Source organism: Manis javanica, chromosome 4 (assembly GCF_040802235.1).
Source record: "Manis javanica isolate MJ-LG chromosome 4, MJ_LKY, whole genome shotgun sequence".
NCBI classification, from domain to species: domain Eukaryota; kingdom Metazoa; phylum Chordata; class Mammalia; order Pholidota; family Manidae; genus Manis; species Manis javanica.
In genome coordinates, this window is record NC_133159.1 from 140,436,718 (window position 1) to 140,449,723 (window position 13,006).

Consider the following 13,006-nt stretch of genomic DNA (forward strand, 5'->3'; position numbering starts at 1 on the left):
GCTAGAAACTAAGGGTTCTTAGGAAAAGTCCAAATTCCTCATCTTTTGTAAAATTGTTCCTAAATAACAAAGTTCATTTCTAGTGCTATATACATGGCCCTCCCATCAAAAGCAGGCCAGTTTAGCCCTTCTCAGGCTGTTGTGTGCCTCAGCTGAGCTTACTTACTCCTCAGGATCAGAATTCTGTGTTTTTGTATTCAGTCCTCCTTATAGTTACTGAAGTATTCTGGGCGTGGTACCAGCTAGCATTCCTCTTATTCTCCAACAGCTTACCTTCTCAGATGTAACTTTTCTCCTCTCCCCTTGGGGGCCGAAATATGACTGCTTTTCTGCCCCAGAATTTATCTTTGTTGTTTCCCATGTAATGTGTACTGGCCTCAGCCTCCTGACTGTTGCAAGATTTAACCAAGTTTGGTCTTTGGTCTTAAACACTTTGTAGAGTCTTTCTACATTGATTTATTAATTCCATTTATTCAGTAAATGTTTATTGAGTGCCTTCTATGTGAGTCAGATTTTCTCAGCACTGTAAAATATATAAAGTTACTATTAAATACCCTAATTTCTTTCAAGTTAGAGTAGATGTGAAGGACACCTGATGACTAGATCTTGTTTTGTAAATATCATTTCCCACTGAAAGGAGTCAGGATTCTTTGGAGAAAGGACTGATTCCAGGGCAGGGTCAAGGCAAAGTCCTAGGTGAACATAACATCTTGTACCAGAAAGCAGGAAAGTGCTGAAAAAACGATGGGATATGTCAAGGGGCAATGCAGTTTGAAGGGGCTCCCACTGGCCAAATTAGAGATGGTTTAATCATTTAAAAAAGTGATCTGGGTGGATTATAACTCATTGAATAATACATACGTATACGCATAAATCATCGTCATAACTAATTCAGGCAGGAGTCCCTGATGTATGCTAAACCAACTAGCAGGTGAAAGTTTTTGAGGAATAGGATATTAGTCTCCAAGTTACCTTTTCACAGATTATTTACTAATTACAAAGGAAAAAATAGTAACTTTACAGTGTCAAACTCGGCATTTACCACCTTAAGCAAGTATTGCATGCTATCATCGCCAGTAGATAAATTAACATCATTTGTCTCTTGATGTTGTGCACTGAGAACACACCATCACTTAAGAATTATGCTGCCAAGATGCTTAACCTCAGTGTAATCATGAGGGAATACCCATGACAATCCCAAACTGAGGGCTTTCTATAAAATATCTGGCCTGTACTTAAAAAATATTATCATGAAACACAAAGGCTGAGGAACTGTTGCACATTAAAGAAGACTAAAGAGGTATGACAGTAAATGTAATAATGTATGATCCTGGGCACAGCAGGGTAGGGGTAAAATTGCTATAAAGGACATTATCAAGACCTTTGAGTAAAGTCTAAAGATAGATGATGGTGATGTATCAATTTTAAACTTCCTGATTTTGATCCTTATATTTTGATTATGCAAGATAATTGTTCTTGGGAATTATTCACTGTTGTATTTAGAGTGAAAGAGACCAGATGGTTGCAGCATACTGTTAAAGGATTCAGGGAATAAATATGCAAATCTAAAGTATGGTAAAGCAAATGTGGTGCCAGTGTTAACAATTGGGGAATCTTGCAACTTCCCTTTAAGATTGAAATGATTTAACAGGCACATGGAAAGATGCTCCACATCCCTAATTATCAGGGAATGCAAATTAAAACCACAATGAGATAGATACCATCTCACACCAGTTAGGATGGCCAACATAGGAAAGACTAGGAATGACAAATGCTGGCCAGGATGTGGAGAAAGGGGAACCCTCCTACACTGTTGGTGGGAATGTAAACTAGTTCAGCCATTGTGGAAAGCAGTATGGAGGTTCCTCAAAAAACTAAAAATAGAAATACCATTTGACTCCTAGGAATTTACCCTAAGAATGCAGGATCCCAGTTTCAAAAAGACAGATGCACCCCTATGTTTGTCAAGTGATGCCAGGGTTCTTGTTCACAAAGCAGAAGAATGAGCTTCACAAACAGTTAAGGTAGGAGAGCAAGGTACAGGCTCTTATTTAGACATAAAGTGAAAGGACAGAACACCCACCTCATGCCAGGAGGGGACAAGAGAGTCCATGGTGGTGCATTGTCTAGGGTTTGTTTGTTTTTTTGTTTGTTTTTTGTTTGTTTGTTTATTTTGGTATCATTTATCTACAATTACATGAAAAACATTATGTTTACTAGGCTCCACCCTTCACCAAGTCCCCCCCACATACCCCTTCACAGTCACTGTCCATCAGCATAGTAAGATACTGTAAAATCACTACTTGTCTTCTCTGTGTTGCACAGCCCTCCCCATGCCTACCCCACACTATACATGCTAATCGTAATGCCCCCTTTCTTTTTCCCTGCCCTTGTCCCTCCCTTCCCCCACCCATCCTCCCCAGTCCCTTTCCCTTTGGTAACTATTAGTCCATTCTTGGGTTCTGTGATTCTGCTGCTGTTTTGTTCCTTCAGTTTTCCTTTGTTCTTCTACTCCACATATGAGTGAAATCATTTGGTACTTGTCTTTCTCTGCCTGGCTTATTTCACTGAGCAAAATACCCTCTAGCTCCATCCATGTTGTTGCAAATGGTAGGATCTTTTTTTCTTATGGCTGAGTAGTATTCCATTGTGTGTATGTACCACATCTTCTTTATCCATTCATCTACTGATGGACATTTAGGTTGCTTCCATATCTTGACTATTGTAAATAGTGCAGCGATAAACATAGGGGTGCATCTGTCTTTTTCAAACTGAAGTGCTGCACTCTTAGGGTAAATTCCTAGAAGTGGAATTCCTGGGTCAAATGGTATTTCTATTTTGAGCATTTTTGAGGAACCTCTATATTGTTTTCCAAAATGGTTGAACTAATTTACATTGCCACCAGCAGTGTAGGAATGTTCCCCTTTCTCCACAACCTCGCCAACATTTGTTGTTTGTCTTTTCAATGATGGTGATCCTTACTAGTGTGAGGTGATATCTCATTGTGGTTTTAATTTGCATTTCTCTGATGACAAGTGATGTGGAGCATCTTTTCATGTGTCTGTTGGCCATCTGAATTTCTTCTTTAGAGAACTGTCTATTCAGCTCCTCTGCCCATTTCTAATTGGATTATTTGCTTTTTGTTTGTTGAGGTATGTGAGCTCTTTATATATTTTGGATGTCAACCCTTTATCGAATCTGTCATTTATGAATATATTCTCCCATACTGTAGGATACCTTTTTCTATTGATGGTGTCCTTTGCTGTACAGAAGCTTTTTAGCTTGATATAGTCCCACTTGTTCATTTTTGCCTTTGTTTCCCTTGCCCGGGGAGATATGTTCATGAAGAAATCACTCATGTTTATGTCCATGAGATTTTTGCCTGTGTTTTTGTCTAAGAGTTTTATGGTTTCATGAGTTACATTCAGGTCTTTGATCCATTTTGAGTTTACTTTTGTGTATGGGGTTAGACATTGATCCAGTTTCATTCTCTTACGTGTAGCTGTCCAGTTTTGCCAGCACCATCTGTTGAAGAGACTGTTATTTCCTCATTGTATGTCCATGGCTCCTTTATCGTATATTAATTGGCCATTATGTTTGCATTAATGTTTGGAGTCTGTTCTGTTGTGGCTCTGTTCTTGTGCCAGTACCAAATTGTCTTAATTACTGCAGCTTTGTAGTAGAGCTTGAAGTTGGGGAGTGAGATCCCCCCCACTTTATCCTTCCTTCTCAGAATTGCTTTGACTATTCGGGGTCTTTGGTGGTTCCGTATGAATTTTTGAATTATTTGTTCCAGTTCATTGAAGAATGCTGTTGGTAATTTGATAGGGATTGCATCGAATCTGTATATTGCTTTGGGCAGGATGGCCATTTTGATGATATTAATTCTTCCTAGCCAGGAGCATGGGATGAGTTTCCATTTGTTAGTGTCCTCTTTAATTTCTCTTAAGAGTGTCTTGTAGTTTTCAGGGTATAGGTCTTTCACTTCCTTGGTTAGGTTTATTCCTAGGTATTTTATTCTTCTTGATGCTATTGTGAATGGAATTGTTTTCCTGATTTCTCTTTCTATTGGTTCATTGTTAGTGTGTAGGAAAGCTACAGATTTCTGTGTGTTAATTTTGTATCCTGCAACTTTGCTGTATTCTGATATCAGTTCTAGTAGTTTTGGGGTGGAGTCTTCAGGGTTTTTTAAGTACAATATCATGTCATCTGCAAATAGTGACAATTTGACTTCTTCTTTACCAATCTGAATTCCTTGTATTTCTTTGTTTTGTCTAATTGCCGTGGCTAGGACCTCCAGTACTATGCTGAATAACAGTGGGGAGAGTGGGCATACCTGTCTTGTTCCCTATCTCAGAGGAAAAGCTTTCAGCCTCTCGCTGTTCAGTATGTTAGCTGTGGGTTTATCATATATGGCCTTTATTATGTTGAGGTACTTGCCCTCTATGCCCATTTTGTTGAGAGTTTTTATCATGAATGGATGTTGAATTTTGTTGAATGCTTTTTCAGCATCTGTGGAGATGATCATGTGGTTTTTGTCCTTTTTGTTGATGTGGTGGATGTTGATGGATTTTCAAATGTTGTATCATCCTTGCATCCCTGGGATGAATCCCACTTGGTCATGGTGTATGATCCTCTTGATGTATTTTTGAATTTGGTTTGCTAATATTTTGTTGAGTATTTTTGCATCTACGTTCATCAGGGATATTGGTCTGTAGTTTTCTTTTTTGGTGGGGTCTTTGCCTGGTTTTGGTATTAGGGTGAAGCTGGCTACATAGAATGAGTTTGTGAGTATTCCCTCCTCTTCTATTTTTTGGAAAACTTTAAGGAGAATGGGTATTATGTCTTCTCTGTATGTCTGATAAAATTCCAAGGTAAATCCATCTGACCCGGGGCTTTTGTTCTTGGGCAGTTTTTTGATTACCACTTCAATTTCATTGCTGGTAATTGGTCTGTTTAGATTTTCTGTTTCTTCCTTGGTCAGTCTTGGAAGGTTGTATTTTTCTAGGAAGTTGTCCATTTCTTCTAAGTTTTCCAGCTTGTTAGCATATAGGTTTTCATAGTATTCTCTAATAATTCTTTGTATTTCTGTTTGGTCCGTTGTGATTTTTCCTTTCTTGTTTCTGATTCTGTTGGTGTTTGTTGATTCTCTTTTTCTCTTAATAAGTCAGACTAGAGGCTTATCTATTGTGGTTTATTTTCTCAAAGAACCAGCTCTTGGTTTCATTGATTTTTTCTATTGTTTTATTCTTCTCAATTTTATTTATTTCTTTTCTGATCTTTATTATGTCCCTCCTTCTGCTGACTTAAGGCCTCACTTGTTCCTCTTTTTCCAATTTCGATAATTGTGACTTTAGACTATTCATTTGGTATTGTTCTTCCTCCTTTAAATATGCCTGGATTGTTATATACTTTCCTGTTAAGACTGCTTTTGCTGCGTCCCACAGAAGTTGGGGCTTTGTGTTGTTGTTGTCATTTGTTTCTGCTGGATCTCTGTTTTAATTTGGTCGTTAGTCCATTGATTATTTAGGAGCATGTTGTTAAGCCTCTATGTGTTTGTGAGCCTTTTTGCTTTCTTTGTACAATTTATTTCTAGTTTTACACCTTTGTGGTCTGAAAAGTTGGTTGCTAGGAATTTAGTCTTTTGGAATTTACGGAGGCTCTTTTCGTGGTTTATTCTGGAGAATGTTCCATGTGCACTTGAGAAGAATGTGTATCCTGTTGCTTTTGGATGTAGAGTTCTACAGATGTCTATTAGGTCCATCTATTCTAGTGTGTTGTTCAGTGCCTCTGTGTCCTTACTTATTTTCTGTCTGGTGGATCTGTCCTTTGGAGTGAGTGGTGTGTTGAAGTCTCCCAAAATGAATGTATTTCATTCTATTTCCTCCTTTAATTCTGTTAGTATTTGTTTCACATATGCTGGTGCTCCTGTATTGGGTGCATATATGTTTATAATGGTTATATTCTCTTGTTGGACTGAGCCCTTTATCATTACGTAGTGTGTTTTTTTATCTCTTGTTACTTTGTTTATTTTGAAGTCTATTTTGTCTGATAGTAGTAGTGCAACACCTGCTTTTTTCTCCCTGTTGTTTGCATGAAATATCTTTTTCCATCCCTTGACTTTTAATCTGTGCATGTCTTTGGGTTTGAGGTGAGTCTCTTGTAAGCAGCATATAGATGGGTCTTGCTTTTTTATCCATTCTATTACTCTGTGTCTTTTGATTGGTACGGTCAGTCCATTTACACTTAGGGCAATTATTGAAAGATATGTACTTACTGCCATTGCAGGCTTTAGATTCGTGGTTACCAAAGGTTCAAGGTTAACTTCTTTACTACCTTACTGTCCAACTTAACTCACTCACTGAGCTGTTATAAACACTGTCTGGTGATTCTTTATTTCTCTCCCTTCTTATTCCTCCTCCATTCTTTATATGTTGGTTGTTTTAGTCTGTGCTCTTTTGTGTTTCCTTTAACTGTGTTTGTGGATAGTTGATTTTATTTTTTGCCTTTAGTTAGTATTTGGTTGGTCTGCTTTCCTTGCTGTGATTTTATTTTCTCTGGTGACATCTATTTAGTCTTAGGAGTGCTCCCACCTACAGCAGTCCCTCTAAAATACCCTGTAGAGGTGGTTTGTGGGAGGCAAATTCCCTTAACTTTTGCTTGTCTGGCAATTGTTTAATCCCTCCTTCATATTTAAATAATCATGCTGAATACAGTATCCTTGGTTCAAGGCCCTTCTCTTTCATTGCATTAAATATATCATGCCATTCTCTTCTGGCCTGTACGGTTTCTGTTGAGAAGTCTGATGATAACCTGATGGGTTTTTCTTTGTAGGTGACCTTTTTCTCTCTCTTTCTGCATTTCATACTCTGTCCTTGTCTTTGATCTTTGCCATTGTAATTATTGTATGTGTTGGTGTCCTCCCTGGGTCCCTTGTGTTGTGAGATTTGTGGGCTTCCATAGTCTGAGAGACTATTTCCTCCCCCTGTTTGGGGAAGTTTTTAGCAATTATTTCTTCAAAGACACTTTCTATTCCTTTTTCTCTTCTTCTTCTGGTTCCCTTATAATTCGGATATTGTTTTTTTTGGATTGGTCACAGAGTTCTCTTAATATTCTTTCATTCTTGGAGATCCTTTAATCTCTCTGTGCGTCAGCCTCTCTATTACATCAATGTCCTCTTGCATCTCATCCTGTCTGCTCTTAAGTCCTTCCAGAGATTTTTTTTATTTCTGTATTCTCCCTCCTAACTTGATCCTTTAGCTTTTGCATATTTCTGTGCAGGTCAATCAGCATGATCATGAGCTTTGTTTTGAATTCTTTGTCAGGGAGATTGGTTATATCTGTCTCCCCAGGTCCTGTCTCAGATGTTTTGTGTTTAATTTTTGACTGGACCAATTTCTTCTGCCTTTTCATGGCGATAGAGGTAGTTGCAGGCTGGTGGTGCTTGTGTCAGCTGGAAGAACAAAGGCCCTTCCTTCTCTATGGTTGTCCTGCCCCTCTCCGCTGCTTGTGTCGGTTGCCCGCATACCGGGAGCAGTCTCCGGGTACCCCAGAGCCCTGCAGGGAGTGGCAGGTGTGCCATGTGTACTCCTGCAAGAATGGCGCTCTTTCACGCCCTGCCCTGGCTTCCTCTGCCTGCGCCATGCAGCTGTGTGCTGGTTGAGGCCTCTTGGTCTGGCCCGGGGAGCTGCGCATTGGGAGGAGACACCGGGTTGCTGCTGTGGCCGCGGCCGCTCTCAGGCTGCTGGGCCGCTGTGGCAGGCCTGCGCCATGGGCGAATGAAGGGCAGGCTATTTATCGCCGTGAGGGTGTTTCAGAGGTGTGCTGCCTCCCAAGGGTGCTGGGAGGCTTAAAGCCCCTCAGAATTCCCAGACTGCTGGGCTGAATGTGCCGGGATGCTTCCATCCAGCTTTGAGGCCCCTGTCTCTTTAAGACTTTCAGAAAGCACTTGCTTTTCTTTTGTCCCAGCAGATCTGGCTGCGGGTACCCGATAACAGATTTTAGTTTTCCGTTTCCCTAATATCCAGCACACCATGCAATGTGTGTCTGCACTCCCGGTGTGGAGTACTAGGGCTGGTTATTTAGCAGTCCTGTGCTCCCACTCCCTCCCCACTCTGAGTCCTTTCCTCCTCCTGGTGAGCTGGGATTGGGGCACTGCTCGTCCCTCCAGGTTGCGACTTGTATCTTACCCCCTTTGTGAGATAGTGAGTTCTCGCAGATGTAGATGTAGCCTGACTGTTGTACACACCTGATCATCTGTTGTACTGTATCCTCTGGTCTCTCTTTTAGACATAGTTGTATTTGTTGTATTTCAAAAATATATATGGTTTTGGGAGGAGATTTCCGCTGACCTACTCATGCCACCATCTTGGCACCTCAGGTCCCCCTTATTTTTTTTTAATAAAATGTTTAAGTAGTAGGTAGACATAATAAGATTACAGTTTCCAATAGAAAGCTTTTTAACAATGTTAAACTTTTCATAAAAGATAATCTATTTTTTTAAATCTCGTGATGTAAAATAAAGATGGAAAGTAGAATTTAGTGCAATAGGAAGGCAGGTGTAGGCGCTCAGGTGTGTGCCTATAGACTAGGTATTGATCCGAGCTAGACAAGAGCGACAAAACAGCCATGGGTGCAGTAGATTTCTCTCAAAGCTGGGGGGCTGAGGTTCTAAGCCTCACCTCTGTTGACCCCCAATTTCTCATCTGAGGGCCCCCCTGGGACTGTGCCTGTCTTAGGTTGTTCCTTCCTTGAGTAATCTTGCCTGTCTCTGGCTAACCAGCCATCTTCCGGAGCTATACAGGGAGATGTAAAGTTGGTAAGTGAGAGAGAAGCCATATTGTTTGAAAAGGTTAGCTTTTTACTTTGCAGATTTATGTCCTGTGGCTTCTATGCTCAGCATTTGTCTTGAGGTATCTTTACCACTTGGAAGAATTATGATGCTCGGTAATTTCAATATGAGGCACGAATTCTGCGTAAGGGTTTCTGTTTTCTCTTTAACTCATTTCCATTCTTACCTTTACTGTTTCCTTCCTTCAGTGTGCCTTGACTTTATTTTGCTTTTCTTTTCCTAGATTTTTAAGGTGAAAATATACTGTCGGGGATCTTTCCTCGTTTGTAATTTGGCATTTAAAGCTCCATAGTTTCCTCTGAGCACGGCTTTAGTTACATCCCATAAATTTTGATACATTGTTTTCATTTTCGTTCAATTCAAAATACTTCCTAATTTCCTTCTGATTTCTTTTTGACCTAAAGACTATTTAGAAGTGTGTAGTTTAATTTTCAAATATTTACAGATTTACCAGAATCCTTTGTTGTTGATTTCTGTTGATTGTATTACAAGAAAAGGGCATACTTTCAGAACCCAAGAATGGACTAACAGGTACCAAAGGGAAAGGAACTGGGGAGGATGGGTGGGCAGGGAGGTATAAGGCGGGGGGTGGAAGAAGGTGGGTATTAAGATTAGCATGCATGGGGGGGCAGGGAGAAAGGGGAGGACTGTACAACACAGAGAAGACAAGTAGTGATTCTACAACATTTTGCTATGCTGATGGACAGTGACTGTAAAGTGGTTTATAGGGGGGACCTGGTATAGGGGAGAGCCTAGTAAACATAATATTCTTCATGTAAGTGTAGATTAATGATAACAAAAAGAAAGAAAGAAAGAAAGAAAAGGCGGATTACTCCCTGATAGGATAAAAATAACTGTAAATCAACAATTAATGCATGCTTTAAATATCCTTAATTTTGATCACTTAAAGGGTGTCAGATGATTGGCTATGGAGGTACATTTTTCTGATAATATTCCTTTCTCTTAAAAAAAAAAAAAAACGCAGTTCCTGTGTGGTGACCTCCAATGAGTTCTACACAATGATATAAAGGGCATATCAAAGTGTGGGCAAAGGGTCTGTTTGTGTTTATACAGAGGATCAAAGCCTAATTTCGCTACCCAGAAAATGAACTAAGATACGATATGAAGAAGAACTTCCAACATCAGCACTCTCTGGAAGAGTCATACCAGAAGATGATCATTAAAAAACCTCAACAAAGATCCAGATGATGCTGCAGTTGTAGCTGCATTCATCCCACCGGTTCCTGGACTTGCCATTGGAATGAAGAAGGAGATAGCTAAGCTGGCCTGCGCATACAGTAAAACAACAAATTTGACTGGATTATACTGTTGGAACTCAACCAAGAATTAGGAGAAGTGCAAGTTGTAGCACTCCAAAATCTTACAACTATAGACTATCTACTGTTAAAAGAACATATGGGATGTGAACAGTCCCCAGGAATGGGTTGTTTTAATTTGTCTGATTTCTCTCATACTGTTCAAGTTCAGTTGGACAATATCCACCATATCATAGATAAGTTTTCACAAATGCCTAGCCTAGGGTGCCTAACTGGTTTTCCTGGTTTCATTGGAGATGGCTGGTAATTATAGGTCTGCTTTGGTTATGTAACTATATTCCTATTATGTTAATGGGTGTATGCAATTTAATTAGTAGTTTAAAACCAATACATGCTTAAGTTACTCTACAAGAAGATATGTCAAAAGAAATAATCAATCTTCCCATGTTATCTTCTGTCTGCTACTCCTATAGCTTTTCTTCCTCCTTTCTAATTACAACCCTTAAATAGAATTTGTGCCTCATATCGAATTTACCGAGTATCATAATTCTTCCATTGGTAAAGATACCTCAAGACAAATACTGGGCATAAAAGCTGCAGGGCATAAATCTACAAAGAAGTAAAAAGCTAACCTTTTCAAACAATATTGCCTCTCACTTACCAACTTTACATTTCCCTGTATGTCCCCAGAAGATGACTGGTTAGCCAGAGACGGGTAAGATTCTTCAAGGTAGGAACAACCTAAGACAGGCACAGTCGCAGGGGGGCCATCAGGTGAGAAATTGGGGATCAACAGAGGTGAGGCTTAGAACCTCACCCCCCCTGTTTTGAGAGAAATCTTCTGCATCCGTGGATGTTTTATTGCCCTTGTCTAGCTTGGATTAACACTTAGTCTACAGACACACACCTGATCATCTAAATTTGCTCTCTTACAGCACTAAACTATGTTTTCTACCTTTATCTTGCATCTACCTACCACTTCAGCATTTTATTTAAAAATAATAATAATAATAATAATAATAATAATAAGGGAGAAATGTGGGATTCACATATAAATCAAGTATAAAAATCAAATGAATATTCATATTTGACCTGATTGTTTATAGTTCATAATATGTGATCAAAACTGAAAGTTTCTGTCATGACTGCCCTTGTACTGTTCACCATGTAAGAACTTATTCACTATGTAAGAATTTGTTCACCATGTAAGAACTTGTTCGTTATGCTTCAGAAGATTGGAGACTGACGAGAATTAGGTTTGGGTGGATTAATGATTGTACGTTGAGCATTGAGTCCCCTATACAGAATTTTATTGTTGTTAACAACCAGTTGATCAATAAATATGAGATGCCCTCTCAAAAAAAAAAAGGGACATACTTTGTATGATTTCAATATTTTTATTTAAATTGAGCATTATTTTATATAATCTAACGGGAGGTCTGTCCTGGAGAATGTTCCAGATCTGCCTGAAAATAATGTGGATTCTGCTCTTGTCAGGGGAAGTGTTGTATAGATGTGTTAGGTTTCACTGGTTTACGGTTTTTCAATTCCTGTGTATACTTGTTCATTTTCTAGCTGTTCTGTTGAGAGTAGGTTGAGGTCCAACTATTATCACTGAATTGTCTATTTCTCTCTTCCATTCTCTCAGTTTTTATTGCATGTATATGGAGTTTTTGTTATGTTTATAATTGTTTTATCATCCTGATCAACTAACCCTTTTATTGTTATAAAATGCTCCCCTTTTCTCTAATAACAATTTTTACCTTCAAATCAAATAACTAATATTAATATAGCCACTCCAGTTCTGTCTCGGTTACTGTTTGCATGGTTTATCTTTTTTCATCATTTTGCTATCCTCTTACTGTGTCCCTGAATCTAAAGCGTGTATGATCTTGAATCTTGACTTTGTCATTTAGTGTATGACCGTGGCCAAGTATATTCATTTTTCTGAACATCAGTTTCTTCACCTTTTCTGACAAATACTGATCATAAATTCCAACAGCAGCTGTTCTTAAAAGACCTTTGGTTTGGTTGCTTTAATGTTTTCCATTTTTCTGATGACTTAATAAAACCTGTAGCTGCTCTTGGGCTGTAACTCGGTAACCTTCCACTGTTATCCAGAAGAAGAGATGTGCTTCACCTCCAGTCTGCTGTATGTAATCCATAAAAAATTGTAGTGCAACATTGTCTACAAGAATGCTGTCCAGGGGGACTGTGCAAGGTTTCCCAAAGTTCGCTTCCAGTTTCACAGTATTTATTTCCTTGCCTGACTGCAACTACTGTATTCTTGAATCACTTACTTACTTTACAAATAATAAGCTATTTATTTTATTTTTGATAGTGTTATTTTCACCAGCTGTGTCTAGAGATCAAAGATACTTTAATTCTGCTGCTGCCTTATCTGACTGCTAGTTCTCCAATATTCTCACTCAATTTAATAATGTGCATAAAGGCCTCATACTTGTAATTAGAATCACAGATCATCCATATGATATATTGATTAATATAATCAGGATCACTAAGTTGGTTTATTAATGGAAGAAGAGTTCCTTGTGCAAGGATTTCCCTGACAAAGTATTGCATGATCTTGTTCAGGAAATCTCCAGGAGGTAGCAATAAATATAGTTCAGACCTCACACAAATCCCTTAGGAACCTTCATCTTCGGGAGAAGTGCACACTAGATCATGGCAAATGCCCTTCTCCATTTCAACTTCAACTTCAAAGAAGGTATCTACGAGATCTCCTGCTGTGCCTTTTACTTGATCATCCTTCTCTTATTTTCTGTTGAGCCTGTCTGAATACTTGTAGGAATGTGCCAAAATCATCTGCAATGCGTCTGGTAAAATAAGGCTGCCAGTCTGTTTCTTTTGACCTATT

The 13,006-nt window shown here is 39.0% G+C and overlaps 1 long non-coding RNA gene and 1 pseudogene across 12 annotated transcripts in view; one reads left to right on the forward strand and one right to left on the reverse strand.

The window, feature by feature from the left end:
* The window catches only part of LOC118969300 (uncharacterized), a 93,722-nt gene that overhangs the window by 5,506 nt on the left and 75,210 nt on the right, over positions 1–13,006 (forward strand). The gene's annotated exons all lie outside the window — the stretch shown is intronic.
* On the reverse strand, positions 11,324–12,997 carry LOC108405199 (sorting nexin-13 pseudogene; annotated as a pseudogene).